The following is a 26400-nucleotide window of genomic DNA, read 5'->3' as shown; positions in this document are numbered from 1 at the left end:
TTAATTACTTCACTCATTGTCACAACACTATATCTCACAATAAGCAACCCAAGGAAGAAGAAATGCTTATCTTGATTCATTTTTTAGAAGGCACAGTCCATCTTAGCAAGGAATATATGACAGTAGAGGTGGCTTACAGCTGTGGCAGGATGAACTAGCTCACATGTATAGTGGACCATGAAGCAAAGAAAGGAGAATGTCATCAGTCTGGCTGTCTTACTTTCCTTGCTTTATCTTCAGTCTGGGATTATACCACGTAACAGTGCTGCCCACATTTAGGGTTGGCTTTCCTCCCTCAGTTAAACTTTTATAGAAATGTCCTGTCAGAGATTCCCAGAGGTGTGCCATTCAGGTGGTTTCAAATCACATCAAGGTAAAACTAAAGATTATCCACTGAAAATTTTATTCCTGTTGTAAATATATTTCGTGGCACTGTACCTTCTGTGGGGAAAATAAAAATAAAGGCAAGGCCAATGTAACTTGCTAGTTAGTAAACAAAACACCTTTATCTACTATACTGGCTGATGACCAGAGTCATCAGAGAGGAAAGAACCTCTGTTGAGAAAATGCATACACAAGAGCATTTTCCTCAATTAGTAATCGATGTGGAAGGGCCTATGTCATGGTGGGTTATGCCATCTCTGGGCTGATAGACATGGCTTCTATAAAAAAAAAAAAAAAGCTGGCTGAACAGTACAGGGAAAATAAGCCAGTAATCAACTCGCCTCGATGGCCTGTCTTCTTTGAGTTCCTGTTCTGGCTTCCTTCAGTGATGAACATCAATGCTGATGTGTAAGCCAAATAAAACCTTTCCTCCCAACTTGCCTTTTTTTCATAGTGTTTTGCTGCAGGAATAGGAATTCTAACTAAGACATCTACCTTAGACACATATCTTTTGTGGGAGTGAAATGCATGCCGGAACTGTGCATGCATTCAAACAAGTGTGCGTGTGTATGAAATAATTTGAAAATCACTCCCTAAAATGTAAAATACTTATGTAAATAAAGCTATAATTACAACAAAGTGGAGACACTGAATTTTATCACATATCCATTTTACAAATGTTACATATAACATTATTCACTACTTACAAACTTAAATATGATCAGAATACTTTTACTGTTAAAGATAACAAAAATCCCTGACATTTTATATAGAAGTTGTAATATGTAATATTATAGAAGTATGTAATAACAAAAGCTTTCTACCAATTTTATTGCCAATTAGATTTAACCCCTGGTCCCTGTTTTGACATTATTTTGTCAAGGAAATAATTTGCTGTATTAAAACATAAAATAGCCTTTCCTCTGGCGGCAGCCATCAGGTGAGCCAAGATGGGCGCATACAAATACATCCAGGAGCTATGGTGGAAGAAGCAGTCCGAAGTGATGCACTTTCTGCTGAAGGTCCGGTGCTGGCAATTGGCAATACTGCCAGCTCTCTGCGCTGCACAGGGCTCCCCGCCCCACCCGGCCCGATAAAGCGCGAAGGCTGGGGTACAAGGCCAAGCAAGGTTATGTCTTATATTGGAATCGAGTCCGCCGTGGTGGAGGCAAACGCCCAGTTCCTAAGGGTGCAACTTACAGCAAGCCTGTCCATCATGGTGTTAACCAGCTAAAGTTTACCTGAAGCCTTCAGTCTCTTGCTGAGGAGATTGCTGGCCATCATTGTGGAGCTTTAAGAGTCCTCAATTCTTACTGGGTTCTTACTTATACTGGGTATAAGTTTTTTGAGGTTATACTCATTGATCCATTCCATAAAGCTATCAGAAGGAACCCTGACACGCAGTGGATCACCAAACTATTCCACAAGCACAGAGAGATGCCTGGGCTGACATCTGCTGACAGCAAGAGCCGTGGCCTTGGAAAGGGCCACAAGTTCTACCACACTATTGGCGGCTCTCGTCGTGCAGCCTGGAGAAGGCGCAACACTCTGCAGCTCCACCGTTACCGCTAATATATGCAATGTTTGTAAAATTTCATACCCAATAAACAATTTAGGACAGTTGAAAAAAGACATAAAATAACTTTATAATGATCATGCACTTCAGGCACCAATGTGTAATCCAAAATGGAAATGCCCAACATTATCACGTTCTTTAGGATTAGTCTTAGAACAAAAATTACTACAATATCACTTTTAAACAATTATCTTTTAAAGAAATGTCTCCAATAATCTTTTTAAAACTTGATTACAATGGCTATTAAAAGAAAGTTTTAAAATTAGAATTCATTACTTTTATGTTCCAAAGTTAAAATAAATCTTGTTCTAAATGTATACTTAACATCATGTTTAATTTTAATAAATATAGGCAAGCCTGGAACATTCAACATTTTATAGGAAAATATCATGATTGTTCAACATGTTCTAGTCTATCTTTATCCTTGATTTCTTTTAAAAAAAATTTATACACGAAATTAGCTAAAGTCTTCAAAGGACATCATCCAAGCTATTCACTTTCCAGTGGTTGTAAGGAGTGTGGTGTTTAGTGGTAGCTGTTTGTGAGGTGTTAGAATAGTGCTAGCCTTTGAGAATATCTGAGAAGGATTATTTTGATTAAGTTAATCTATATAGAAAAGTGTTTCTTATATTTAGGTGGAACATTTCCTTGATCAGGATCCTAGGTTGTGTAAAACGTGGACAATGAGTCCAGTCGAACCATTAATTTATCCCTGATTCCTGATTGTCTTTTCAAACCGTAGCTGCCATTGCATTTTCCACCATGCTGGACTGTAGCCTCAAAATATGAGCCAGAATAAACCCCTTCTTTATTAAATTACCTAACTCAAGATATTTTATCACAGCAACAGGAAAAAGTAACTAAGTAGAGAGAAACATTCTAAATTCAAAAGAGCTGTGTCACAACATGGTAAAAGAGCCAAAGGAGTCAAGAATCGCAAAAGCCTCTTAAAAAACCAATATGCTTTCATTGTAATTAAACTATGGAGATCTCTGGACTTGTATATATCCTGGTACTTTTACCTTCACAAAGCCATGCAGATTTTGACAATTAGCCTTGTTTGAAAATTTCTAAGATTTCAGTGTTTGCATTGAGGTTTAGAATGTCAACCCCAAACTTGAGTTCCCATTCAGAATTTCAGATACAATTTTCGTTATTTGGGCATATGCCCTATCTTAGACTTTTATGGTGATTTTGGCAAAGGTCTAGTAGTTTTATTGTAACTGCTTGTTCATTGATATTCTTTTTTTTTTTTTTTTTTTTTTTTTTTTTTTTTTGACCTTTTCTTGGAAAAGAAAGAATTAGTTCTTCCATGAAGCATGGTGAGGTTCCCCTATTGCCTAAGTACCTCAGCTACAAACAGTTTTTATTTTCCTCCCATACTTTTACAAGTCACAAACAGATTGAATTTTCTTTAAAAAATGCTTATAACCAAAGCACCATGTAAAATATGAAGCAATAATTTAAACATTCATATAAAGGATGAGAGAGAAAATAAACTAAGACAACATAATTTTGCATTCTAATTGTTACAGGTCTGCTGCAGAAGACACTTAGATCAGAAGGAATGTTCCCAAATAACAGTATGTTCAGAGTAGCCTAAGCTGTGCTACAAGATAAAATAGCTGAATAACTTTTTTCAGGAATATTTCAATACAATTTCTCAAAAAGTATTTATTTTAATTTTATATGCATGTGTGTTGTTCCTTCATGTATTCACATACTACCTGTGTGCCTTGTGCCCACAGATGCCTTGACGAATGTACCAGATCTCCTATAACTGGAGTTTGGACAGTTTTAAGCCACTATGTATGTGAGTGCTGGGAACTGGCTGGTCTCTTCTGCAAGAAAAGTAATGCTCGTAACTGATGATTGAAATATCCAGCCCACAGATCACTTTTAATTTTACATGCTTGGAAGTTTTTGTAAATTTTTGTTCTGTTTTGACTTTTGATAAACAAAAATACAGGAAATACAACTAAATTATTGAAAAGCTTACCAAACTGATACATTTTAAGGAATAATGTAATGCAGTTCATTGCTCAGGAGTTTGTGCAAAAATTCAAGCACTTTTACATCTCAAATAGACTATAAAACTGAAATAATTTGAGTACCCCAACTGATCTATTGTAGAATCCCTGCCTTGTCAAAGTAATACCCAACACAGTGGAAAATCAGCCTACTGATTTCACCATCCTTTTCCTTTTCAATTATCTAAGCTCTTCACTTTGAAAATCACAGTCATTGACCCCACAGTTTTTATATACCAACCCCAATAGGCTATTGTTTACAATTACTTCTAGATTCAAAATGAGGGCTGGCATGACATCTTCCACAGGTGCTGAGGAACTGAACAAGGCAATGTTATATTTTATTTATACTTATTTTATATGTTGCATTACTCAGAGCAGGGACATGGTGCTGGCCATGAATCTACCAAAATTCCTGTTTATTGGAGCATAAGAGAAGGATACAAGCATCCAATATACTATAGAAATTTGAGCCAGACACATACTACTTCTAAAAGGACTTACATTGAATCCAATAAGCATGCAGTCAAAATAACCTGATGAAAATGAAACATGCCTGTTTTGTGTTCAGCTGAATAACTCAGCAGATGTTTCAAATAAGAAAACAAACGTGTGTTAATCTATCCAATAAAGGACTTCTTGCCTTGAGGCAGCATGATGAAATCCAACAATCAGCAGGCAGAAATAACTTCAATGTTTTTGTTAAAGCTTTCAAATTATGAAAAGTAGTTTTATATCTTTATTTCAAGAGCGTTTCTTGATGCTTTTTCCTCACTTCCATGTCAACTTTTGCTCTCCAGATAACTTAAAACTAGCCCTAAACTCAGGCAAGTGCAGAGATCTAGGTACCTTTCTCCCTCCCCTCCACCCCTTCCTGTTCAGTTACATTACTTTACTACAACTCTGACTGTTGCCAGCATGTATCAAGGAATATGTTAAGGCTAATTTGCAGCTTTTTGCAGGCATGCAAAATATACAGGAAATACTTTGGCACAGCTAGCTTTCTGTCCTTGTTTTCCTAACCACGGTATTTATAGGTTTTTGTCATTCTTGATAGCAAATGAAATAAAGTGTCTTACATATTAAGGTATCATTTATTTGTATCAGAGTGATAAAATATCTTTATAAAGGATTGATTTTTAACCTTATTTTATGTGTGTTCTTGTCTTTATTATGAATTCTATTAAAAATGTTTACAGCATAGTGTTGATGATCCAGAGCTTATATGGGGGTATGTGGGGGACTAATTGGTTTATGCCCCAGAAATTCAAATCAGTTATAATTTCTGAATTGGCTTTTTAAAACTCATTATCCTATGATGTACAAGTTGATGCATCTTAACAGTATTAACTGAACTTAATCATTTTTTAATTACTTGATTGAATCATACATTCTAGTTGACAACATTATGATGATGAGTATTCAATGAAAAATTTTTCTTCCAGGACTATTATTGAATTAATCATTTATAGCTGATGATTAATGCTGTTAATTATGTCCACTTTCAGAATTAGTTCAATGATTGTTTACTCTGAAATGTCTGAGTAATGGATTAGAATAGACACATATTATTTTATATTGCCTGGTCATGTCATACATAAGGAGTAAGCATTGAATGTGTATTGCATATTTCACAAGCCTATGATTTGTGCTTACTCTATAGATATCTTATGTTTTTTATTTTCCTTTTACATTAGGCTGTTGGTTTTCAACCCAAACTTATAAATGGATTTGTAAAGAAACTTATAAATATAACCTAATATACTAAAGGGTTTAGTGTTCCACAAAGTCCAATTGAGCAATGGGTGATTCTGTGACATTATGTTTCTTGAGCCTTTTAAGTTTCAAAGATAATATTCTATAGCAATAATTAGCATAATTATCTCCATGGCTCAGCTTCATATTGGTGTTCACATTCACACATTATTATCCACAGACTTCATGTATCATAGTATCAAAAACCTGTTTTGACACATTTTAACACACAAGTAATTTATTCTCTCAAGTGTATAATTGGTCCTATTATTATGGAGTGATGTAACACGAACTACTAGATTGGACTTACCATTTCCATGCCAGCAAAAATTTGTTATTGTAGTTATACAAATTGTTGTTATACACATTGTATCTGTAGCATTTTCCTACAATAAATATTTCAAAAGGGTAAAGGCCTTATTTCTCTTTAATGTCAGAAGTATTGTTAGCACAATTCTTACAAAAACTTTGTCATTTGGTGACAATAACAAAAGCTCAAAGTTGCTTAAAGCAATTAGCTGGGTTTTCATGACACTATTTCAAGTGAGGAATTATTGATAAACTCATTAGAAATAGCAGTCTTCAGAGAATAGATGATGTTCTCCTAGTAAATAATTTTCTTTGTCTAATTATGAACAGTAGTGCTTACATATTTCTAAATGAATCACCATTTTGTATTTTGCTTTTAGTCATGATAAAACACTTTATATCTTACTCAATGCCAAAGTAGTGAGTGACTTTTGTTCCTCTTTTTTTTTTGTTTGTTTGTTTTTGTTTTTGTTTTTCAACACATGGTTTCTGTGTAGTTTTGAAGCCTCTCCTGGAACTAGCTCTTGTAGACAAGCCTGGCCTCGAACTCACAAAGAGCCACCTGCCAATGCCTGCAGTGCTGCAATTAAAGGCATGTGCTACCATCTCCTGGCACCTGGCACCTGTTTTTTGTTGTTGTTTTACTTTTTGGCTGTTAGTAAACCATGAGGGCATCTTTTGAAGGTGAGACTTTGCACATATTCATATATTTGTTGAATCTATGTTCAGCTGAAATGATTGTACTATGTAACATCTTTATACTACTGATTTCACCCTGTCTTGTATTTGGCTTTGTGAAAGGGCTGTTTTTATAGTATGTTTTATTTTACTTATTTTTATTTTGAAGGTTATAATATAATACAATAATTTTTTCCTTGCATTTCCTCTCTCTCAACCTCCCAGATGCTCCTCCCTACTCTCCTTCAAATCCATGGCCTTATTGTCCACTAATTGCTTTTGTGTGCACATATGTATATGCAAATGCAGATAAATTACTCAGTGTATCCTTCCCTAACCATATAATGCTAACATATGTATGTTTTCAGGCCTCAACATTTGGCACTGGACCACCTCCCCAGGAATCTCTCCCACACATTTAAAAGAAGTTATGTTCTCTTTAATTTTCTATTATATTATGCTTTATGGCTTGATAAATTGTAATTGATATCTCTGTTATGCTGTTTAGCATTTATATGTGATGTTTGTTAGTTATTTGTATTTCTGGCTGTGTTGATATTAACCCTTTATACATAAATGGTGTTTGAGTTGTTTCACTTTTTTTAGCAATGTCACATTCTATATTCTTTCCTTTTTATTACCTTCAAAAGTGCATGCATGTGTAAAGAGGGATTCATAGACATATTTTACACAGAGATAGAGGGGAAAGTTCAAGAGTAAAAGTCAAGGTTATTGTATAGCTCTAACCCCATCAGAAATCTTCTCCTACAAAGTGATTTCCTCTGATCCATTTATATATATATATATATATATATGTATATATATATATATAAATTTAAATTTGAAACAAGCTTGTTTTACATATCAATCCCAGTTCCCTCACCCTCCTGTCCTCCCTTGATCCCTGCCCCCCCCAGCCCTCATCCCATCCCCTATCTGCTCCTCCTAAGGGAGGGTGAGACCTTCCATGGTGATCTTCAAAGTGTCATATCATTTGGAGCAGGGCCTAGGCTCTCCCCCATGTGTCTAGGCTAAGAGAGTATACCTCTATGTGAAATGGGCTCCCAAATTCCATTCATATAGTAGAGATAAATACTGTTTCATGCAGTCTTAACATTTATTCTAATTCTACTCTGAGTGTCCAAAGGAGGCTGACTAATAATTTTCCCACTCACACTTTTTCCAACTTTTGTTTCATGTTCAAAGGAACTGTAAGCACCATCCCATGGCTCCCTACAGTGTTCTTATCTTGCAGTTTTGTAGTTCCTTTACCTAAACGATTTTGATCTTTGGTCTACACTAAGGCCAAAGTCAGGAATGTGTCTTTTTCTTATTTACTTTTAATTATCACAGTTTTAAGAACATGATTTTAATGCACTCCAAAATTAACTTTTGTATTTGAATTGAATTTTGAAATCATTTGTACTAAAGTTTAGCCTGATTTATTAACGTCATAACAAAGAGTTGTACTTTTAAGTTTGGAAAATAACTTACTTTGAGAATATTAATTTTATTTTAAAAGATAAATAAGTGTATTGCTCAAAAATATAAACAAAGCATACTAAAGTATTTCAGGTTATGTAGTCATTAATAATTATACATGTGTTAACATGAGCAAATAGAGTTAAAAGAAGATACCAAATCCACATGATCATAAATACATTTCAGCCATCACAAACTAAGAACTTATGTGGTAAAATACATGAGTGGCTGACATTCTTATGGCCTTAATCTGTTACTCATTGTTGAGAAGCATTCTGATTCTTTGTGTTCTCTGTCCAATATGTACAAATGAGCCTATGGCTGCTAACAGACCTGGCCAGCTATAGTTATTGATGAGGCATATTACCCTGATTATTTCCTGTGAAACAAATGTATGATGTTGAGCAGTTTTGTAGGCTCCCTAGCTTCAAACCATAACTCATAAGTCACGGCTGGTAAAAATGACCCAGGAAATGGCAAACACAATGTTAACCTGCTTGTAGCTGGGACTGTGTGTACTAACCGTTTGCTTCACCCTAGCTTTTCTGTGAGTTTTCAGTTCATTTTAAAATACAATTGGAGATATTAATTTTGCTCTGTATATATCCACTTTCTAAGACCTCTATGATAGCTTACCTGGTAGCAAGGGTTTTGGGGATTGCTTGCATCATAGCAATTTCTAAATGATAAATTCATTTCAGATATTGATCACATAAGTACCATTTCCACATAATAAATGTTTAAAATATTTTAATTAAAAAGAATTCATGTTGTTTCTAAGCATAAAAGTAATTTGAATTTGACACAATATCCAAATGCTTGTATCCATAAGTAAACTTTAAAAAGATGTCATTTATTTTTTTTAATGAGAGGCAAGTGTGCACACTTATAAAGAGATAGCTTGTTTATTTTCTCTCTGTTTAGATACTTATCTCAGTATTCATTTGACCCTTATGTAATGATTAAACTGACTCCTTAATGAGAATGTTCACAATACCATCTGGGATTTTATTTTTATATTTTTATATTTTATAATGATAGTGCTGAAATTTGGTTTTTAAAAATAGCTGTTATTTTGTAAGACTAGCTAGTGTCTGAGAATGACCTCCATCCTAATTATACAAAGAAAAACTACCACATGACTTGGCGAAATTGTTCTGTGGTGTAGTACTATTTTCCCTCTTTTATACACACCATTTACTGAAAATATTCTTATACTAAATTCTAGTACCAAGTGTTTCTCAATACAACAACAGGATATGAACTATACAAATTTTCTCTAAGAAAAAAGAGAAAATTGGTGACATTTTGTGTATATTTTATAATTTAAATATGTCACTTTTTATATAATATAAATGGACAAAAATTATAAAATATGTGTGTAATATTCACACATACACATGCACATATCTGTATGGAAAGGGGCATAGAAGACTTACAATACTTTTTATATAACTCAGGTGAATATTTTTTCAGAAATCAACATAAATATACCAGCTGATCTAATTAAATACAAATAACAGGCCAACTTTATGTCAAACAACTTCTAAAAGTATTGATTCTGATCGAGACAGTTCTCCTTTGTGGAAGCATTCAGAAGAACCCTGCTGTCTGAAGTACTATGTAGAACATTCTAGCATTTTAATTTAGAGAAATATGTTAATTCATTACTTTCATTACTTAACTCTAGTCTTTCAACATGTGGGATATGGAGACCAAACTTTGGCTTCTTTCTTAAACCTTCTTAGAGCTAATACATAGTGAGTCACTGTGGTTCTGACAATGTACATTTCTGCTATTAAAACTATAAAATAACAAGTTAGTCTCTGATACAACTCAGTTGTTTGGGAAATAGTTCATTATCAAAGAAAAAACATTTTTTTTTCTGAATTTGTACAGTCTTTTAACATAAAATGGATTTTCATAGTCCTGTTTCCTTACTTTTCTGTATAATCAACAGGTGATGCAAAGATGAGAGTAATTCTCTTCAATCTCTCATCTTTATATGTCTATACATCATCTGTATACAGTTTGTTTCAGGTAGGAGAATCACCAATTCCATCCCTTACTCTCATATTTTTACTTCTTTTGCCAAGTGAGACATTCCATCTGCACCTATATCTTCACTTTTCATAAAAATGGAGTTGACTCATTTCTAACAGCCTGTTGTTTACTTTCTCCTTTGAACTTCAGTACACTATATACAGCAGAATACATCTCTTTTACTGCATACTGAAAATTATCACTGTTCTTAACTAAGCAAATGAAGAGAAGAATCACAGGCAGCTACTCTCTACATAGTTTCTCCTTAGTGCATTGTCCCCCCTTTTTACCTTTGACTATCTGACATAAGATGGGGTCACATATGTAGAAAAGAAGGTCACTATCAGTCCAGTTTATTAGATAAGGCAGATACTATTTATTGATACCATCTACTGATTTAAATCCTGACCATTTCTTCTTTTGAGGAAACTATCAATCCTGAACTATTGATGGAAACTTTCTTAGTTTTACTACCTGCTCTTTTAATGTCTTCAAAAATGGAGCCATGATAACTGTTTTTGAACTATATGATCTTTATAACATCTCAAAAGTTTCTTATTGTACTATGTTCAAGACCAGAGTCCTGAAAATGACATATGAACACTGTGACATTATTTTTTTCAAAGATCATCATGTTCTTCCCCAAGTTCTCCATACAAGATAAAAGACATTTATTTTCTAAAAACTATTTTTTATGAGATTTTGTATCTGAATATTATGTATTTTGATCACAGTCATTCCACTTACAACCCCTCTTAGATTTCCAATCTTCCCAATTAAACAACCTCTTCAATGTACCCTACTGAGTACAATTAGTGATGCACACATATGCATCAACCAGGGCATACCCCTACTTCTGCGTGCACAAATTAATAGGGGCCATACCCATGACTATGTGGAAGCAGCCATCAACTACCAATAGATTCTCACTTGAGGTTTTAGTCTTATGAGCACCTAACCTATTCATGCATGGATTTTGATTGACTTAGTTCAGTGCAGATTAATAACACTTCCTTAGTTTCCTCCATTCTAGCATGATTTTTTTCTTCATAGCATTGCAATGCATGAGTCATGGTTTCCATCTAGAAGTCCTATAAGTTCACTAGTTAGGCTAACATTTGTTTCAAAGACTACTAATTATTTCAGAGCAAAGTCTTCTGTGATTTTTGCCTGTGCTTAGGTCAGAACCTAATTCTATAGGCAAATTATATCATATATTAAAATTCTGCATCTACATTAAGAAATTCTTAGAGTAACCATCTTGCCTTCCAGACTGAAAGCTCTAAGAGAAAAGATAGCATGTATTTTTGCTTGCTATGGTTTTTCCAGCTTTAACAGAATGGCTGGCACATGTGGCTAGTTCCTAAACATTTGTTGAATAAAAGAGTAAGTCAGTATAGCTGAAGATTCTGCATTCTGTCAACTTTCTGCTACAGCATTTGCTGCCTCATAGTTCTCTGTGCTTGTTCCTGATGGACTAAATCTCTGCCATCTGTGGTCTTTAAATATAATGAGGGAACATTTGAAAGGTATACCCAAGTTTTAAGGAATGTTTTCATGAAAATTGTATGTGGATCTATGTGGTGTGATAAATCCTCATCAAAATATGCTGTCTGAGGGCCCTGTAATTAACATGCTCAGTCAACAATGTGATTGTTACAAAGGGAAATCAAATCCTATTTGGAGCATGTTTACTTGAAAGCTATCACATTTGAGGAAGGTAAAAGGAGTATGTAGAAATGCTTTTAAGAAATGTAACATAATTTGCATTTCCCTGATGGCTAGAGATGTTGAGCAACTATTTAAATGCCTTTTGGCCATTTGAGATTCCTCTATTGAGAATTCTCTATTTAGATCTGTACCCGACTTTTTAATTGGATTATTTGGTGTTTTGGTGACTAGCTTCTTGAGTTCTTTGTATATTTTGGAGATCAGCCCTATGTCTAATGTGGGGTTGGTGAATTTCTGTTCCCATTCTGTATGTTGCTATTATGTCTTATTGATTGTGTCCTTTACCTTACAGAAATTTCTCAGTTTCACGAGGTCCATAAATGTCAATCTCAGTTTCTGTGCTATGTTCAGGCAGTGATCTCCTGTGCTAAATCTTTCAAGGGTCCTTTCTACTTTCTCTTCAAGAGGCTCAGTGTGGTTGAATTTATGTTGAGGTCTTTGATTCATTTGGACTTAAGTTTTGTGCATAGCAACGGATATGAATCTATCTGCAATCTTCTACATGTCAGCATCCAGTTATGCCAGTACTGTTTGTTTGTTAAAGATGCTTTCCTCGTTCCATTGTATAATTTTAGCTTCTATCAAAAAACAGATGTTCATAGGTGTGTGGATTAATATTAGGGTCTTCAATTAAATTCCATTGGTCCATCTGTTTTCATGCCAACCAGGCTGTTTTCATTATTATAGCTATATAGTAGAGCTTGAAGTCAGGGATGGTGATGCATCCTGAAATTCCTTTATTTTACAGGGTTGTTTTGGCTATCCTGGGTCTTTTGGTTTTCCAAATAACTCCGAGATACCATCTTATACCTGTCAGAATGCTTAAACAACAAAAAACAAACAAACAAACAAAAAACCCAACAACAATAACAAAAACAAAAAAACAACAAAGGCAGTTTATACTGGAGAGGATGTGGAGAAAGGGGCAAACTACTCCATTGCTTATGGGAATGCAAACTTATTCAGCCATTTTGGAGATCAGTATGATGGTTCCTCTGCAAACTGGGAATCAGTCTACCTCAAGATCTAGTAATTTCACTCTTAATCTTATAACCAAAGAATGAATATTGTACCACAAGGACATATGTTCACCTATGTTCACCACAGCATTATTTGTTATACCAGAACCTGGAAGCAACCTAGATGCCACTCTACCAAAGAATGGATAAAGAAAATATGGTACATTTACACAGTGGGGTACTACTCAGTAGGAAAAAAAAAATCTTGAAATTCGCAGGGAAACAGATGGAAGTAGAAGAAACCATCCTGAATGAGGTATGTACTAACTTAAAAGTGAATATTTGACATAGAGCAAAGAATAACCAGACAATCTACAATCTCAGAGAAGCTAGGAAACAAGGAGGACACAAAGAGAGACATACGTGGACCCCCTAGAAGGGGAAAGGGACAAGATCTCCTGAGTAAATTGGGAGCACTGTGGAGGGGTAGAAAGAGGTAGGAGAAAGAGGCAGAGAGAAGGGAGGGAGGATAATATGAGGAATCAGGAAAGTTCTAGAGAGGGAAGAACAGAGAAGGAGAACAAGGAAAGAGATACTTTAAGAGAGGGAGCTGTTATGGGCTCAAAGAGAAAGCTGGCACTAGGGAAATCTTCAGAGATCCACAAGGATGACCTCAACTAAGAATATAAGCAATAGTGTGAAAAGGCTACCTTAAATGCTTTTCCCCTATAATGACATTGATGACCATCTTAAATGCCATCATAGAGCCTTTATCCAGTAGCTGGTAGAAGCAGAAACAGAGATTCACAGCTGAGCTGTACTTGAATATGAGGGAGGAGTGATGAGCAAAGGTATCAAGTCCATGCTGGGGAAACTCATAGAAACAGCTGACCTGAGCAAGTGGGAGCTCACAGATGACAGTTTAAGACTGAACCAGGTCCTGTGAATTTGGGTTTCACAGGGGGAGGGGGTCTTTGGCAATCTATGGGGTTTCTGACAGAAGAATCACCCTGAGGAGTGGCTTGAGGGTGGGATGGGAAGATGGTGGGGGGAATGGGAGGAATGGGAGGACAGGAGGGAGAAGGAACTGGGATTGGAATATAAAATAAGATTTTCTTCCACTTAAATAAAAAATAATTTAAAAAATAGGACATAAAAGGACAGGAAAAATAAACTAGCTATTATGATCCAATAATGGTTTTCCTCATTGCTGTGACTTTTTAGCTATATGAATGTGACATATGAATGCCAGGTAAAACAGGCCTAAGTGTTTCCCCAGTTGTCAACTTCACCTAGCAAAGGTTTTACAATATTCCTACAAAGATGTCTGGAATCATTAATGCATCGATTTGGAAGTACGATGCTGGGTCCCTCACATTCACCTTTCAGTAGTACTTCTGAAAATTCCTTTTGAAATATGAATCTGACTCTTAAAACTTCCAGTTATAGTTTTGTCTTATATTTTGTATTTTCCCAATAAAGGGCAAGTAAAAAAGTCTTTAAAATCATTTTGTCAGTAATTTTTCCTGCCACTTTACATGATTAAATTATGCTTAAAAACAAGAAAAAGAATTGCATTCACATAATGTTGGCAAAAATGCATTCATAGCTCATGAATATTTACATTTTTATAACTTAAAATTATGGTAAGTAAACTAAGAAATTTCTAGTCTTTCAGAAATAGTTGACTTTTTTAACATGGTGAAGTTGTTAAGGAAAGAAAGTTTTGTATGAGTATTTAAAGTACAATATAGCTTGGTTATGAAGAGGACTATTTATGTAACTTAAAATTATGATAAGTAAGAAACTTCTAAGCTATACAAAATAGTTGACTTTTTTAACGTGATGAGGCTGCTATGATAAGAAACAAAGTTTTCCATGATTAAAGAAAATATATTAAATCTTGATTGTGAGTAATAGAGGACTGTAGGATCTGAATGAGTAATTGCTGAATGAACATGTGTTGTTGACAGCCATAGTTATGTCAAAACCTTAGCCACAGACCCACAATAAAATGGCAAAGCCTTCCTTTCAGAGATGAGGTTCAGAGGGATAGAAAAACATTCCTCTAGTCCCTGTGAGGATGTTGATAGAATGTGCCGGAAATTTCCTCCATAGCTTTCTCTGCCCATCCGTCCTCACCATTTATGATCTGGAGATGGCTCCTTTACAGACTGCCCCTGCAGAGATTAGCTGAATATACCTCTTTGTCCAGCTGTAAACCATAAACTCTGTCTCCTTGCTTATCTGCATGTAATAAATGAATTGTATGAAATAACTTCATACCATTGTTCAACCTATGTAACAAACAATCGGAACTCCCATGGCAATGAAATTTCTCCATCACAGAGTCCCTCCCTTGGCCCAGCTTCTGTATGCCCATGTGTTTGTCCTTTCTTCAGCTCCTTGCTGCACCAGTCAGGTGTGCCTGGAGCCATGCTCAATGTAGCACTGGAGTCAATAATTAATATTTAATCATTCTGTGACAAAGAATCTGTTATGGAATTCACTTGAATGTAAATTTAACCACTGTATATATATGAAAAAATTCATATTTATGATATGTGAATCTCTGAAAGTCACTTGATCAAGAATTACTCAAAATTCACTTGACTGAAGAATTACTCTAAAGGTTGACTGTAATTAATATATAATTAAACAATATATATCATTCATAAATGATAAATTTATAAGGAAATTGTAGTTATGTAGCTTGGCATTTAGTTCTAATACATGGTTCTCTTTTTCATTACAGAGAAAAGTACAATCATTGTATATAATTATCAATAATTCAATAGTTGTGACATCTAGAGAACTAATAAAATCTGCATTTAAAATTAAATAACTAGAGTTGAAATTTTGGAAGAAAAAAACTTACAAATCACATGGTTTGTTATGTGAGAAAATAGAATATTATAAAATAGGAAAGCTAACATATAATAGGTATAAAATTAAATTTATTTTGCATGACAATCATGGACCTATCTATAAATAAAACATGAGAATACAAATGTGTTTTATATATGTATATGTAAGTCAGACTACTAAGCTTCTAGATAAACTTAGCAACCTGTTGACCAGGATTTTCCAGATCCTTTTATTTACTTGCCTGTCTAACTCCTGTTCCCCCCACATAATTCTTTCTTCCAGATATAAAGTGGTTCTTGAAAGTAATTGTTTCTAACTCAAGTTTCAGAAATTCCACTCTTAGACTTATACCCAAAAGATGCACATTCATACAAGGACATCTGTTCAGCTATGTTCACAGCAGCATTATTTGTAATAGCCAGAACCTGGAAGCAACCTAAATGCCCCTCAACTGAATAAGTGATAGAGAAAATGTACATTTACACAATGGGTACTATTCAGTGGAAAAACAAAAGCAAAAAACAAACAAACAAAAATGGAATCTTGAAATTTTCAGGCAAAAGAATGGGACTTGAAGAAATTATCATGAGGTAACACAGTCACAAAATGACAAACATGGTATGTACTCACTCATTTATGGCTTTTAGACATAGAGCAAAAGATTACCTGTCTACAATCCATACCTCCAGAAAAGCTCACAAACAAGAAAGGCTTTAAGAGAGACATACATGGTCCCCTGGATCAGGAGAAAGGAACAAGATCTCCCAAGTAAATTGGGAGAATGGGGCATGGTGAGAGGTGTTTAGGGAGAAGAAAAGGGGAGGGGAGAGGAGGGCATGAGGGAGCGGAAGATTGAATCACAAAAGGAATAGAGGAGAATAAGAAAAGAGATAAAATAATAGAGGGATCCATTATAGGTTTTCGGAGAAATCTGGCACTAGGAAAATGTCCAGAGATCTACAAAGATGACCCCAGCTAACAATCTAAGCAATAGTGGAGAGGCTACCTTACATGTCCTTCCCCAATAATAAGATTGATGACTACCTTGTATGCCATCCTAGAGCCTTCATCTAGTAGATGATGGAAGCAGAAGCGGACACCCACACCTAAACACTGAGCCAAACTCTTGGAATCCAGTTGCAGACAGGGAGGAGTGATGAGCAAAATGGTCAAGACCAGCCTGGAGAAACCCACAGAAACTGCTGACCTGAACAAAAGGCAGCTCGTGGATTCCAGTCTGATAGATGGGAAAACAGTATAGGACTGAAGCAGATTCCCTGATTATGGTGTTAGTAGGGAGGACTAGGCAGTCTATGGGGTCTCTGGTAGTGGAACAGTACTTATTCCTACTATACGAATGGATTTTGGGAGCCCATTCTACATAGACTGATACTCTCTCAGCCTAGACATATTGGGGATGATCTGGGCATTGCTCCAAATGATATGACAGACTTTAAAGATCCCCCATGGAAGGCCTCACCCTCCTTGGGGAGCAGAAAGGGGATGGGACTGGGGTTTATGGGGGGAACAGGAGTGGATGAGAGGGTGCTGGAACTGAGAATGATATGTACAACAATCTTGTTTCTAATTTAAATAAAAAAATATATAAAAAGAGAAAAAAATAATTGTTTTAAATAGTGGTGGAAAGGAAGAAAATTATATTTTAAAATAAAGAGTATATGGATAATAACATTTATTTTTGTCCAAATATATACACTAAACTAATCTATTTTAACATGTGGTTGTTTCTATGATTATTTTAAAGTTGTATTATTCAATTTTTTCTTGAACATCAAGTATATTCTAAAATTTTTAATGTTTGAAATTCTTTCCAAATGTTTCTTTGTGTAGACTGAATCTTTTAGTACTTTAAAATAGGCCAAGGGAAAGTCTAGACAAAAATTAATAGAAGTGATGATTTTAAGTTGTAAAGATTTATATATTTAATGTCTTTCAAAAATACTTTGATATACAGGTTATTGAACATATTTATAAATGGAATGTGAATTTTTTGACCTGTTTATATTACATAAAGTTGAAATCAATCTAATATTGATGGTTTACCTATTTATCCATGATTTTGTTGTAAGAATATTTAAGAAGTATTTTTTAAATTAAATTTGAAGATATATATTATTTTCAACTATGGCTATTGGCAGCATACCAAAAATGCTCTCCAAGTCAAGCTGAAATGCTGTGCCCTTTTACAACACCTCTTTTTCCCCAACCTCCCCTCTCTAACACAATGGTTCTCAACCTTCCTAATGATGCAACCCTTTATTACAGTTCCTCCTATTTTAGTGACCCCAACCATAAGATTATTTTCAATACTACTTCATAACTGTAATTTCTTACTGTCTGAATCATAATGTAAGTATCTGATATGGATGATATCTGATATGGGATACCATAAAAGCATTGGTCAACCCTAAAGAGGGTGAGACCATCTGGACAAGAGCCACAGAAATATAGCCTTACCACTTTATATCTACACATTTTTTATTTGATTTTACATTATACATATAAGTGAAGTCAAAGAGTATTGTTTGAGAAAATTCATCAATTGGAAATCATTCAAATAACATTCAATGATGAAATATTTACTACATGAATTAAACCTAGAGAGATGACTCAGCTGTTAAAAGCACTGGCTGTTTCCAGAGGTTCTGTCTTCAATTCCCAGTACCCACATGATGGCTCACAACCACCTGTAATGAGATTTGGCTCCCGCTTCTGGCATGCAGGCATATACATTCAGACTGAACAGTGTATACAAAATAAATAAATAAATATTTAAAAAAGGGAATCATTCATGTAATTCAATGATCAATTAAATACTGTGTGAATTAAAACTCTTAATAAAACACTGCAAAATCATTTTAAGTTAGGATGTTATTAATATTTATTAATATTTATTCACAATTATTTATATGTTAAGCATCTTTTAAAAGATTTTAATTATGATTCTCAAAATTGCGACAGGAAATCAATGGAACTATTGCCTCTTCCTCCATACTTAACTGAAGAAAAACTTTCCTAGAAATTGAGTTGAAATGTAAATGAATAGAAGAGATGCACTTTTAAAATACACATAATGAACTTTTCAATATAGAAACATAGTTTTGCATCCTTCTGAGGGTTTCTTTTGGGCAGAGTTTAGGCAAAAATCAAATTGACAGAATATAAGAAGATTAGAGATTTTTGTTTTAAATCAGCTTTGTCACATCACATGCCTAATAGACGCTAAGAATGTAGCAATCAACTTGGTATTACTTTTCAGCCCACAGCATAACATAATCTTAATATAGACAAACAAGAGAAAATAATAATTCATCATAGAATTTAGAAAATACTCAGAGAATTAGTTGAAATATTTTACCAAATGCAAGGGTGTCTGTGTATATGCTTTTCCTCTGATAATTCTCCAGCTACTGATCCAAAAGGTAAAGGTAACCTCTCCCATCTCTCCTCCCTTTCCACTACTTCTAACTATCTGTGTCACGGTGGCTATTCTGCTTTCCTGTTCTATATTATCTTTGTACATATTGTGTATGGGCTGTGACCATAGAAGATAAGCCATATCCCAGCATTGGGGGGCTTACTGTGGCAATACAGCTTCAGTGTCTACTGCTGTTTAATAGGTACTTATCATACAAACCAATGTGAATAAACTGTAGTCTCAAATATTCTGTAGTTTGAGAATGAACACTAAGAGAAAACTCAAGCTTATTTTGCAAATTTAAATGGTGGGCTTATGTATAATATAATGAATCAGAATATTGTTATAAATTCTATATAAGGTGACCTTAATGTAATACAAGCTAGTTTTCTCATTGTTCTAACAAAATGTCTGACAAGAAGCAACCTCAAGAAGAAGGTTAGATTTGGACTTAAGGTTTGAAAGATTTTCTATTATCACCAAGGGGAAACATGGCAGAATTCATGGGTACTTTTGACTGGGACTCTTCCTGTCTAAATAGATCAAGTAGCAGAAAGAGGGGAACCCTTTTATTCTGCTAAGGTCTCAGATCTCAGGGATGTAACTGCCTACAACTGTGGTAGAGTTTCCTTCCTCAGTTAATCCTTCCAGACATATCCAGAAATATGCCTCCTAGAGAATTTAAAATGTATTCATATTGGCAATGAGGAGTAATCATCACCATGTACAAGAAACTCCTTTTGTAATTTATTATGTATCTCGTTGAATGACATCACTTAATTATTATAACTATTCATTATACTGATTGGTAAAAAGGTATTATAAAATAAACTGCCATACAGGTAAAATTATAAGTCAGGAATGGAAGTGACCACACAAAAGAGAAATGGCAAAATTACCCTGTTTGTACAAAGTACTTACATTTGGAGTTTCAGTATTAAAGAATGTGACTTTATACTCCATATGTATATTTGTTGCTTAAACTACAATGAATCAAAATCTGTATATTTATGATTGATGGTAAAATTAATATATGCAGGATAATCTAGGATTTATGAGATTGTATAGATCATAATAACAAGTCATAACTTTTGAAATTCATTTCTATTTCAAGTCATTTACTTTGTCAGGTGAAATTGTAAAAGGCAAGAAAAAATAAAATGTTTTCCTGGAAAATCATTTTATTGAAATGTAAATTTGAGTGATAAATTATTCTTAAAATATATGATGTTCCCAGAATTTTGTGTTGTCAAAGCAATTTATCCTGCCACATGGGAATAGTAAAGTGCTGATGGACCTGAACATATAAGACCATATTCCACTTGGTTCAGATATAAGTTAAGTAAAATTCATTTGCAAGTGTAATGTGGGATTTTTTTTCCAGTAGTTTACAAGATCAGGGAATAATCATTTTGCAGCCTACATTTCTCTGAGTTGGAATATCTCCTGCTATTTTTCTTCATTGAAGATTATATTCCACATGGTATGAATTTAATCTACACGTCATAGTAAATGCAATGCTAAATGTGCAACATTAGCAGATTATGTGTGCCGTCAATCAATGTATGGTTTCTGTGTTTCTCTATGATTCATTACTCTAATGCGATGTTCTTGTAAGGAATTACAAGCCTTTTGAAACTAATCTTCTGTGGAAAGCTATGGCTACTAGGTGTTTCTGACTACATATGGGGTGGAAGTTATTGCGATATTAAGTTGTAAGCTGTGAATATGCAGGATCTGCCAGGAATCCTACATCCCTGAGGAGAATAGAGGCAATAGCACAATTCTGGATTACATGAGTTTCTGCAAGCTCAATAGGTCCAGAAACATTGCCTAATGTTGCCACTATACTCTAAATATCATGTTTCAGCAGAAATGGCTTCCAGTAACCATGTGAGGAATTGTGTCTTGATTTAACTCATGTTAGATCCAGAACTCAAATCAAGATATTTTTATTAATAGCTTCTATACTCTCTCAACACATTGCAAAAACATATAAAGAAATGGATAGGCACACAAAAGTTTAAACAAGATAATGAGTGCCAGTAATTTGTAAATTTATAAGCTTTTCACACATTACTATCATCCACAAGTACTTGACTAATGTTGGATACAAGATAAACAATATATAAGTGCTTCTGTATAAAATATGTGAAATGTAAATAATTAATGAATAAACAGGACAGCCTACAATTAAGAACTAATTCTAAAATTGTACAAGTCTAGGAATTCTTCATGTCCTTACATGAGTGTCAACTTTTCTTCAGTATATTAATGATACATAATGAGAAAGTTAAAATTACTCTTCTCAAGCAAACAATGGTATTTTAATCTGAAATCTCAGAATGTGGAAGACTGCAACAGTAGGATCACTGGGAGTTTAAGACGGCCCTCATAAATATAGTAAGTTCCATGCTACCCTGGGCCACAGGCTGTTCTTCTGTGTCTAACTCTAAATATCTTGGGTCAATCTTTGAAAACAATGAATATACTTACTTATTTCTATTTTTATAAACACAATTATTCTCTAGAATTTTAAATAAAATGTAAACAATATAGCAAGTATAGAAATATTATATTTAGTCATCAATGCAATATTCATTTCCCAACAAAAGATGTATTTTAATATCGAGAACTTTAATGCTATTATTTGATTTGTTTAGGAATATCTGCATGATATATCACTAAATGAGTGAATTGAAGCCAAAATACCAGCTTGACCTGACATTGTGTGGGGACCAAATAAAATAATCTACCAGATTTTATAAACAAGAACTGGGGCAAGTATCAGGGGACATTCTTTTCTATATGTCTGTGTTGACAGTTTCAAAAGAAAGACTCTGAAACTAGAAAATGTCTTACCGCAGGTCAGGCAGGAAGGGGGCCTTTAATGGATGTTAAAGAATGAGTGAGAATAAAGCAAATAAGAAATAGCCAAGATGCTCACCTGAAGGAGGTGACAGCTGTGTGCCATTTTTGTTATTGTTTGTTTGTTTGTTTGTTTGTTTGTTTGTTTGTTTTTACCCTGTTAATGGTAGTCAGGATTGAATCAGATGCAAATATCAAATATGTGAGAACACAAAACCAAGTGAAAAAGTAACCTAGCATCTAGCATATAAGGTAAGCATATGGGAGTGGGAGCTCATTTATTCTTTCACAAGTATGACTGTGTGGTTCTTTGCCTGGCTAGATATAGGAACATTATGTTGAGCTTTGCTCAAATTACTCATCAAGCATTATACCTCAGTGATCAACTTTATCATAAAGGATTGGGTATGAAGGATAGGGGTGTAAGATAGGGAAACAATTTATGTGGAGATAGAGGAGGATACACAGAACCATATCGTAAAGGAGTTAATAGAAGATGCTCAAATCCAATTCTGTGAAATGACATGAGCTCTCATTAAACTCAACTTATAGTGTGAACATGTTGAAAACATGCTGAAGAGAAACAAAGTGACATCCCTGGAGACTGGACACGCATGTAAAAGTGTGGCTGAAAATATTTAGGTAATTTTATTTATATAATTGGAGACTGTGTTATATAAAGGTGTTGATAGGAAGCAAGATTCATAAAAGGTCCCTTTCTTACTAGGTTGTATATCCCGGTCATTGCAGTGAGCAGCTAGCAGCCATTAAGATACAGCAGCCTGACAGTTACAATGATCATCTGAAAGCCCTTTAATTCAGTATAGGAGGAAGTAGCATCAAAAGGACAGAAGAAAATGTCCTTATTTGGTTCGAACAATTGCTTTGAAGAAATCAGTTCATTTCCATGTTGCAAGGATGCATTGCTTTCTTGAAAAGTAATCATCTGTCACACCTAATTTTTGTTCAGTTTATTTTTACTGGTTTGATGTGTTTCTTTTATGTAATGTGTTACTTGCATATGGTTTAATGATTTTTACATGGTTCCAATTCAGAGTTTCAAATGGCACATTCCTAGAGGTTAAAGGTTAATTTTTATCTGAAGACTTTAAATACAGAACTACAACAGACAGAGGACTGATTTCTAAAATATACAAAGAACTCAAGAAACTAGTCACAAAAATACCACATAACCCTATTTAAAAATGGGGTACAGAAGTGCAGAGAGAATTTTCAATAGAGTAAACCAAAAAGGCTGAAAGACAGTTAAGAAAGTGCTCAATATCCTTAGCCATCAGGGAAATGTAAATCAAAACAACTCTGAGATACCATCTCACTCCTGCCAGAATGGCTAAAATTAGAAACACCAATGACTACTCATGCTGGAGAGGATGTGGAGAAAGGGGAACACTCCTCCACTGCTGGTGGGAGTGCAAACTTGTACAGCCATTTTGGAGATCAGTATGACGGTTCCTCAGGAATATGGGAATCAGTCTATCCCAGGACTCAGCAATTCCCCTCTTAGGCATATGGCCAAATAATCCAAATCCATGCAACAAAGACATCTGTTCAACTGTGGTTGTAGCAACATTATTTGTAATAGCAAGAACCTGGAAGCAACCTATATGCCCATCAATTAAAGAATGGATAAAGAAGATGTGACACATTTATACAATGGATTACTACTCTGTGGAAAATAAAACAATGGAATCTTGAAATTTGGAGGCAAATGGATGGAACTTGAAGAAACCATCCTGAATGAGGTAACCCAGCCACAAAAAGAGGAACATGGTATGTACTCGCTCATATATGAATTTTAGACATAGAGCTAAGAATCACCAGCCTATGATTCACACCACCAGAGAAACTAGGATACAAGGAGGATTCTAAGAGAGTCATACAAGGTCCCTCACAGAAGGGGAAAGGAACAAGATCTCCTGAATATATTGGGAGTGTGGTGGGGTGGGGGAGTGAGTGGAGAGGGAGCTAGCAGAAAGAGAAGGGGAGGAGAGGAAAACACATGGGATTAGGATGATTGAGTCAGGAAGAATAGAAAAGGGAGAGAGAGGGAGAGAGAGAGAAAAAAAGAGAGAGAGATCATAAAAGAGGGACCCATTATAGGTTTGAAGAGAAAACTGCCTCTAGAGAAATGTCCAGAGACCTACAATATTGACCCCAACTAACAATTTGAGCAACAGTGGAAATGCTACTATAATAATGAGATTGATGACTAACTTATCCACCATTATAGAGCCCTCCTCATCTAGTAGCTTATGGAAACAGAAGCAGACACCCACAGTTTAACACTGAGCCGAACTGGAATCCAAATGCCAAGAGTGAGGACAAGACCAGGCTACAGAACCCCACAGAGACAGCTGACCAGAACAAGGGGGAGCTAATGGTCCCCCAAACTGATAGCTGAGAAATTAGCATTGGACCGACTCACACTCCCTGAACATGGGTCTCAGTTAGAAGGCCTGGGCATTCATTCTAAGGGACCTCTGACAGTGGAACCAGGATGTATCCCTGGTGCACCAAAGGATTTAGGGAGCATATTACCCATGGAGGGATACTCCCTTAACCTAGAGGAAGGAGGGAGGACCTAGTCCCTACTCCAAATTACTTGACAAATTTTGTTGATTTCTTCTGGAAGGCCCCACCCTCTCTTTACAGCGGGGATGGGATGGGAGGGTGGTTGGGAGGCATGGCAGGGAGAGAGGAAGAGAGGGAGGGAGGGAGGGAGAAGGAACTGGAATCTACATGTAAAATAAGAAAATAAAGAAATAAATAAAAGACTTTAAATACATAAAAAGATACTGTGTGTTTTACTTGTACATTTTAAGTCAAATTAATCAAAGATGAAAATTACAAATACCCAGAGTGAGTGGTGGCTCATGCCTTTAATCTTAACATTATGCAGGTGAAAGCAAGAGATAGGATTAAGGTCATCTTGAGCTGCATAGAATTCCAGGCTAATCTGGGTTATACAAGATCCCATCATTAAAAATGAATAAATATATAAGTAAATGAAAAACAAAACAAAACTATAATATGAACCCATCAAATAAAATAAAATAAAAACATTGAAAGCATATATTATAATATGCCTGTCAAAGCACAATAACCAAATAAGAGCTATACACATGATGAAAAAACAATAGACAATATAAAAGTAGCTGTGTTGCCAATGAGCACTAATGACTCATAGTATTCTTATATGATTTAGTTCATTTTGTTACCATATTTTAGATGGCATTATTGCCTTATATAAGCAAATATTATATACAAACCAGTAATGTAAAATTATCAAACCTAAATGGAAGTGGACAATTCAGTTCCTGACTTTTGTTTACTTATATCTATCCATATAAAACATTTAACTCATAGGGTATTCAGCCTCCTAGAGACTCAGACTGCTGCAAAGATCTGGAGACTTCCAGTAGAAAACTCGCCTTACTCTGTCATTGTGTAAGTGTGTGTCAATGTGGGAAAAGGCAACTGCCAATAAATCAGTCTGCATCTGCTTCCAGTGTGGTATTCTGTTGGAATGAACAGAGCTTCAGAAATTTGTGACAAAGATGAACACAGCACAGCCTAGTTTCTAAGGCTACAGAAATAATACACAGTATAACTAATAGCACATAACTTGTATCCCAATCTGGTTCCTCTTTCTTCATATATTATTCAAAATACAGTTAATGTAAAGTTGGTGTAACAGATCACTAGGTTTTCTTTTTATGTAACAACTCTAAAGCCTTCAGAGAAACTAGATTGTCATCGATCTGTTAGAATTCCAAAGAAGGAAGAGAGTACAACTCAGTTAGTACAATGCTTGCTTCTTATACAGAGTCCCTGGTTGAACTCTCAAGACTATATAAAATCTGTATGATGTTATAATCCAATTCTGAATGTGGAGGCATGGAGCAATAGACATTTATAAGGTACTATTGACTGAGAAAAATGCAACTAGCTTGGATAACATGGTAACTTTTCAGGAAGGAAAGAAGGAGGGATGGAGAGACAGAGGGAGATACAAAGCGAGAGAGAGTGAGGGAGAGGTTAAGGAAGGAAGGATGTATGTAATGAAGGAAAGAGGGAAAGGAATGAAGGAGAGAAAGGAAGAGGAGAGAAGAAGAATAAAAAAGAAAGGAAGGAGAGAGAAACAGAAGGCAGGAAGAAGGTAATTCAAAGAAAAATGTATTATTTTTCTTTCCCTTGGGAGAAGCAAAGAGCATTTTGGCCTACTGATTCTTAGATATCTTCCAAAATAGTTTGAGA

At 35.0% G+C, this 26400-nt stretch overlaps 1 protein-coding gene and 1 pseudogene across 1 annotated transcript in view; one reads left to right on the top strand and one right to left on the bottom strand.

Annotated features, from left to right (window-relative positions):
• Naaladl2 (N-acetylated alpha-linked acidic dipeptidase like 2) overlaps positions 1-26400 on the bottom strand; it is a 659654-nt gene that overhangs the window by 387450 nt on the left and 245804 nt on the right. The window lies entirely within an intron of this gene.
• Positions 1308-2003, top strand: LOC127223370 (60S ribosomal protein L15-like; annotated as a pseudogene).

This window comes from Phodopus roborovskii, unplaced genomic scaffold, assembly GCF_943737965.1.
Source record: "Phodopus roborovskii unplaced genomic scaffold, PHOROB, whole genome shotgun sequence".
Classification (NCBI taxonomy): domain Eukaryota; kingdom Metazoa; phylum Chordata; class Mammalia; order Rodentia; family Cricetidae; genus Phodopus; species Phodopus roborovskii.
Note: the sequence above shows the minus strand (reverse complement) of the source record. Positions and strands in the feature narration are given on the sequence as shown.